An 8,198-nucleotide genomic window follows, 5' to 3' on the forward strand; every position below is an offset into this window, starting at 1 on the left:
GGTGACCTACCATTTTGGCCGCCTAGCGACCCGGCTGGCGTCGACAGTGACGGAGGCGACGACTCCAGCTCTGCATACTCGAGCGACGGCGAGGAGGAGTCGCTGTTACTCTCCATGGAGCAGCGGCTGCGGTTGGCGCAGCTATGGGTGGCGAACCCTAGCAGCAGCCATGAGTTGACGCATGGACTCGGCGGCGTGCTGTACGTATCCTTCTCCCCCTCCTCCTCTGATTTATCCAATTGTGGATTTTAGGGTTTGTTCATCTCCAGTTGGGGATTAGGGTTTGTTCATCTTCTGTGAGCACTGTAGGACAATTACAGTAACCTAGTTACCTAGTGTAGAAAGTAGTTCAATTACAGTATCAATTTGGGATTAGGGTTTGAGTAATTGAAGTATTTTGTCCTTGTCTTTTTCCTTGAATTTGCTATTGTGCTCAAATGGTTGAAGCTACATTGATTCATGTTCTGTCTTCTGTAATAGTAATAGTAAATTTGAGACTTATAGGAAAGTTAATTCAAATTTTTCCTGTAGTGTACTGTTGCTCTCCAAATTTAGAGTTATGATAATGAATACATGAAAATGAATTTGTTCTGTAGTTTGGATGAACACAGTTGGCAAGTAAGGATCCATTTTGATGCAAGAGAACCATTGGAGATGAAGCTTTGTAGTTCAGATATTACTTATCTGGATTTGGTTGCAGTGATGGAAACCCAAGGATTTAATGCATATGATTGTTTGTATCACATTGAAAATCCATCTTTAGGAGAGAAAGGGCTGGATTTGGTAGACAGTCATGCAGAATTACAGATGATAAAGAGGAAGCTCCAGGACAAATTGGAGATTAATTTGCTAGTTAGGGCTTGTGGACCCCCTGATAGAGATTTTGAGTTGCGGCAATGTGAAAGGCCAGATTTGTCCACTGTTGTGTACCAAGATCCTGTTGTTTATGATCTGAGTGAGCCTCCTGTCTTAGTTGTTGATCAGCAAGGAGTAGTTTTTGAAAGTCAATGTAGCAGCTCTAGCACACCCCATCCTCCTGGTGTTTGCACACAAGAAAGCAAGAATGCAAATGCCAAGTTGAAAGCTGTTTTGGAAGAAGAAGAAGAAGAGGGATATCAAGGATATGAGGTATATGAGGACAGTGATGCTTCTGCCTCTGATGAGGATGGTCAAATTGGAAGTGAGCCTAATTATATGTGTGATGATGAAGATGTAGAGGTGGAAGAGGGGAAGAGACAAAGAGAGTTAGAAGTACAAGAGGAAGAATCATATGATGAGCTATCAGAGGAGGAACCATTGCTACATTATGAGGGTGACATTGAAGTTGAGGACCCATTTGAGGTAGAGGAAGATAGGACTTTTGAAGAAGAAGAAGCAAATATAGTTGTCCTTGTAAAGAAGCAGAAGCTGCCAGTTAGAAGAGGACCAACTACTGGGTCACATTGCAGTAAGCTACCAGAGGTTGAGCCTGATTTCAGACCATCATCAGATGAAGAAGAGAAGGGGTTGTTGAGGGAGAGTGATGATGATGGTTTTCAGCCACTATCATTTGTCCTACCAAAGAAAAGGAAGAGTAGGGCAAAGAAAAGGCCCGCTAGGAAGTGGTATAGTGAGAAAATGGAGCAACCACATGAACCACTATGTCTAAAGTTGTGTTTTAGGGATCAGCATCAATTCAGAGATGCTTTGTTGAATTTGCACATCACTCAGGCCAGGAATTTCAAGTATCACAGGAATTCAGATCAGAGGATAATTGTTGAGTGTACAGATAAACAATGTCAGTTCTTTATGGTGGCAACAGTTATAAAAGGGGAGAAAACCTTTGTAATTAAGAAGATGAGACTAGAGCACACTTGCCCTAGTACTACTGAGACCACAAGGGTTAGTGCTAAGTGGCTAGCACAGAAATATGAGCATCTCTTCAGATCTGATATAACTACTGGTATTCAGACTATAGTTGATGCATGCATGGAAAAATATGGTGTAGATGTGCCCAAGTGCATGGCATATAGGGCAAAGAACATAGCTATTGAAGCTGTGTTAGGAGATCACAAGAAGCAATATCCTAGGCTTAAAGACTATGCTCAGACTGTCATGGACACAAACCCTGGGAGCAGAGTAATAGTCACTACTGTTACTCTAGTACCAACTGCAAGAATACCCCACCAGGCCCAAGATTCCATGCCATGTTCTTTTGCATGAATGGAGCAAGGGAGGGGTTTCTCAATGGGTGTAGGCCATTCATTGGTTAGTTCCTGAACCTTGTGCACCATTTACATATTGTAGAGTACTACATATTGTTTCTCAATTGAATGTATTTAATGTTTGGAAATGTTGATTATGCAGGTGTTGATGGATGCTTCATTAAGCTCACTACAGGTGCTCAACTCCTTGCTGCCATTGGTAGAGATGGCAACAACAACACATATCCACTGACATTTGGCATAGATGGACAAGAGGACACACCTAGTTGGTGTTGGTTTCTACACCAACTGAAAATTTGCCTAGGGGGAGAAGTGGGCAAGTTTGGACCTTATACTATAATGTCATATAGACAAAAGGTATGTGTTTTGCACAAGTGTTTACAGTAGATTAGAATGCATATTTCATTCATTGGTGCATATTTTTTTAGCTTGTAGCTTAGACTTGTTAAATTGTTTGTGTCAGGGGTTACTGAATGCACTGAATGCTGTGTTTCCAAATTGCAACCAAAGATTCTGCCTTAGACATTTATATGCAAATTTCCAAAATGCTGGGTTTAGGGGTGAAGATCTTAAGAAGTGCATGGATAATGCTAGCTATGCCTACAATGAACACAAATTTAATATTGCAATGAATGATCTTAGAGCTGAAAGTGAGGAAGCTTGGGAGTGGCTTGCTGCAATACCAAAAAATCATGGGCAAGGCATGCATTTGACACAAACTGCAAGACTGACTTGGTAGTGAACAACTTGCCTGAGGTGTTCAACAAGTACATTCTAGATGTTAGGAGAAAACCTATAAGGACAATGTGTGATGGGATAAAAGATAAGCAGATGGTGAGGTGGCACAGGAACACATAGAGTGGAAAGGCAGCAAGATGGGAGATAACACCTCATTACAGTGAGAAGCTAGAGGTTGAGAAGGAGAGGGCAAGATACTGCAAGCCAATACAGGCAGGGGTCAACTTATGGCAAGTTACAAGTGGGCAGCAAACACATGCTGTCAACCTGGAACTTGAGACTTGTGGATGCAGGAAGTGGGACCTTAGTGGCATACCTTGCAACCATGCCATCTCTGCAATGAACAAGGCTAAAAGGAAACCAGAGGATTATGTCAGCAAATTCTTCAAGAAAGATTTTTATGTTGCTGCTTATGAACCGATGATCTTTCCTGTGCCTGGTGAGCATGATTGGGTAAGGACCCCTGGTCCAGACATAGAACCACCTGCATTCAAAATCAAGAGAGGAAGAAAGAAAGAAAAGAGGATCAAGGGCAAATTTGAAGTACCAAAGCCAAAAGACACGTCAAGAATGGGGACCATAACATGTGGCAATTGTGGTCTCCAAGGGCATAGGTACACAAACTTTCTTAAACAGTTGAAGCCTGGGCTAGCTTTGAGGAAGAATAAACATGTGGTAATAATTTTCACCTTCAAATATACTAATGTTTCCTTTCTTGTACATTTCTTTCTAGTATTATTAACTGTTTTTCCTTTTCTTTGCAAGGCTACTCCAAGTAACTCACAGCCAAGAGCAGTTTGGTTACGTTATTCTTTTTTACAATCAAATCATTAATTTATTTGGGATCGGTGTACCATCATGTACAATATATGAGCGTAGCGTGGTGGTGTTGGTACGCGATTGGCTTTTGCGGCCAACCGCGCGGACGTAATTTGCATCCAGTCCCCGCTGGAATTTAAAAAAAGATAGTAGCAGTGGCGGGTGCGGCCGGCGGCCCGCCCCAGGTTCTTTAACCTACCACCGGCAGGCAGTAAGCAGGACCCGCCACAGCTATGTTCTACCAAGACCGGACATTCGGCAAGGAAAATTAGTGGCGGTTGCTAGTCACCACTCGCCACTGCTTGGTCATCTACCTGTGGCGGGTGCTAGGTGGAGTCTGTCGCTGCTGAGTTACGCAAACAAGTCCCGCCTGGGAGATTATACCTATGGCGGGCAATGAGTACTGCCGCCCCAATTACGCTCTTAGTTGTGGGAGGCAGCTTTTGCTACCCGCCACTGCTTGTTTTCAAAAATAGAAGTGACGGGAGCCCGCCTCGCCCACCACTCATTGGGGTTCACGTATAAGCCTTTTTCCAATAGTGATGGTAACTAGGACATTATTGCCAAATTGATAGTTGTAGCATATGAAGATAAGAATGCCGGTAACAGTATGGCAACTCACATAATTACCATCGTGGCTTGGTAGATTATGACCGTTGGATCTGTTGACAAACAACGACATCAACCTTGTTCCAAGGGTGATGAACAAATTGTCCTACATGTTATCTCTTTCTATCCTACCATTTCATGATTTTTTTTCTTTATATTGGGCCAGTGATTCTTGGTTGTTTTGCGTACATACAAATAATCTATCGATTACAAACATAGAAAAAAGGTTGTTGGTCTAGTTTGTTATTGGCTAGAATGACCAAACATTAATTCCACGCTAAAGCCTTTATAGGGACGTAAAAGTCGGAAGGAACATACAGTTCGGCTCTAAGCCTAAAAATGAAATTTGTCGGCTAACTTTAGCGAGTCTTAATAATAATAAAATGAACTATGCACCGAACGTTTCGGTGTACCATCGTCGCTGAGAGGTTTGCTGGGACTATGTCTCTCTCTTGCTCCTTTTCAAGGCATCGTACATGTCTCCCTCTCTCACTTTCCAAGTTTCCATATTTGTGGCCACGGGAGAGAGGTACCCCGTGTGATATCGTACAACAGATGTGACAACCTTGTACGTGCTCTCAACGACCACAAATCAACTCTCGATCACGCGGCTATGGTTTCTTTGAATCTTTTCTCTCTCTCTCTATCTCTCTCTCTCTCTCTCTCTCTCTCTCTCCATCTCCATCTGAAAATATGACATTCTGGTACGACCTCCTGACAACCACAACTTAAGGCGTGATCGAGCGAGCGTGGTTGCTTTGATTCTTCTTCACAGAGAATCTTTCTGCAGTACACGGTCATATGTAGCCAAGCTATTTAAGACTGGCCAATGACCATGACTGATAGACACTCACGGGTTCACAGCTAGAAGATGAGCCAAGGTTGGTCACGAGTCCCAGTCGAGTTGCCCTGGAGACATGTACAAATGTGTATTTGATACATTAAGAAGTGTTGATATTTTGCTGGCCAATCTAATAGACGTTGTATTAGTAGTTCCTGATTCAATCGCGCAGCCATGGAAAATAGATAGTTGTGAGATTTTGACACACTTAATTTTCACACTACTCCTTTCAGCCCCATAAGAGAAGTTGTCATCCTTGATATTAAGACGGTATCCCGAGGTAAACTTTAACAGCTAATTTCGATCGTATATTTTGGAGGTACATTTTGATATACAGTCATTTGATAATACATCACCATACTTAATATAGGCCCTTGGGTGAAAATGGAGAAGGTCCAAACAACTTGGTGCATCTTAAAATCTCTCTTCTGGGTATTATACCCCGAAGCAACTTCTTGCCCCGAACATTTTGCTGAAACACTTGAGTCACTACAGGAATCAGGAACTTTGCCGGCTGCCATGGCTGACGGCAAAGGCATGCCTAGCCGACGGCAAAGCCCTTTGTCGTCAGCCAGCAGACGACAACACGTCCGGCTGAACAAACTACGGCAAAGGGCACTTTGTCGTCTGCTAGCGGACGACAAAGATGCAAAGGTCTTTGCCGCCCGCCAGCATACGGCAAAGGACCTGGACGGCACACGTGGCAGTTTACCTCCGTTAAGGGGTTAACAGCGTGCTTTGCCATCTGCTGGTAGACGGCAAAGACCTTTGCATCTTTGTCGTCTGCCAGCAGACGGCAAGCCCAAATAGGGCAGCCCAGCTGCCCCAGGTAGCTGCCACGTGGCATGCTATGCCGTCTGCTGGCGGACGGCAAAGATGCAAAGGTCTTTACCGTCTGCCAGCCAAATAGGCCAGCCCAGTGCACCCCAGGTTGCACAGGTAGCTGCCACGTGTATAGCCCCTATTTTTTTTGTTTTTTTTCTTAAATTCATAGAATTTCACATATATATATATAGGGAAAATCCATCCTACCACCTGGGGGTAGTTACGCCACATGTCTCATATACTACCATGTGGTAGTATATATTCTACTTTATCATTTTAAGTATATTCATATACTATATATAATATACTCCAAATTAAGTTACATGAAAAAATTGCAAGTTAGCCCATGGTTTTTATTATATCTGTTAAATACGTACATATTTGTACGTAAAAATGAGCATACTCAAAATACGATACATACTACCAAAAAAGTAGTATATATACTACCTAAACAGATAATGATGTTTTGGAGGCCGAGCTCCATGGAGCCCTTTATTTTTGAAAAATTCAAATTCAAATTTTTATGTTTCAAAAAATTCTGAAAAAATATGCGTATATGTAAGGATGTAACCCACATGTGCATAAAAATTCATGATGAAATACCTTGAATTGCGACCTGTACAAAAAAGACAAATTCATGGCCTGAGAGAATGAATAGTATGATGTTTTAAACAGCCCTAGATTTGTCTTTTTTGCACAGCCCTCATTTCAACGTATTTTGCCCTGAAAATTTACACACATGTGTGTTATGCCTTCATGTATAGCTGTGTTTTTTTTTAATTTTTTGAAACGTAAAAATATGAATTTTGATGAAATTTGAATTTTGAATTTGGAGGCCTCATTGGAGCTCGGTCACCAAAAGGGATTTTCGACCTAAACATTCTTATATACTACATACTACGCGTACATACTCTCTTCTTTGATAGATAGTACATACAACATATAAAACTCAAGTCGTGGTAACTACCACTGGTGGTAGATAAAATTTGTCATATATATATATATATATATATATATATATATATATATATATATATATATATATATATATATATATATACTATTCATCACCCAGGGTGCAGAATAAGTTATTCTTCACCCGAGGTAATCTTACGATCATTTCATAATTAAATTATGTTTGGAATTCAAATAGTTACATTCCTATTGATTCACTTCGTAAAATTTGACATAAGAAAAAAAAATTAGGTCATAAGAAAAGAAAATTTGCAGTTTATGTGTATTTTACACTATATTTTTACGTTCGTAATTTTACATAACATAAATTATTTTTTACGACGATTATATATTTTCTTACGGCCTCTTTTTACGTTGGAAATATTTTTTACGACGATTACACATTTGAAAATAATTTCAACAAGCATACCAACAATAAGTTTCCAACAACATATCCAACATATAAGGTAGTTTTCATTGCGCTGACAAAACGATCTTAAAGTGTACCAAAACTCAAAAGCAATTCAACATTACTGGCGGCACAGAGTGCCTCCCTGAACATAGTGAACATCAATATAACAGCAACACCTCAGTCTACTGGACTAGAAAACAGCCATAAAACACATGATAATGATAAATCAGGTGTTTGTCGCCCTGGTGAAGATCTGCTGGCTCGAGTGGATTGACACCATCCTGATGAGCCCCCTCTCCATCAGGTCCTTGATGGCCCTGCGAGCCAGAGACCCGTTGATCTGCAGGTAGGTAGACACAGGGTGAAAAAGATCATCAGCACCCTATAAACCAAACGAAACATATGACACACTCATATACATTGTGTGTACATGGAAATGGTAGAAGAGTTCAAATTGTATAATTGATAGCAGTCACAAATTTGAAGCACAGGTACATGCAACGGTAAATAGCTAAACACAAACTTGCAGTGCTCTCCTCGATAGTAGTTCTAATGCATAGTTCAAGGCAAGTCAGGCACAAATTGTTGATAGTAAAGATGCAGGGACATGTTAATCAAGTGTTCAGCAGCAACATCAAACCACATTTAACTCTATGAAACGCTACAAATCAATGGTGATGTTGAATCACGTAAAACACCATTAGCACTGTGCCATGTCCAAATCAGACTATGAAATATATGTGACACTAGGCATAAATGATCACTACATGGTCATATCAAATCCACTTCAGCCTAG

Source organism: Aegilops tauschii, chromosome 2 (genome assembly GCF_002575655.3).
Source record: "Aegilops tauschii subsp. strangulata cultivar AL8/78 chromosome 2, Aet v6.0, whole genome shotgun sequence".
Lineage (NCBI taxonomy): Eukaryota > Viridiplantae > Streptophyta > Magnoliopsida > Poales > Poaceae > Aegilops > Aegilops tauschii.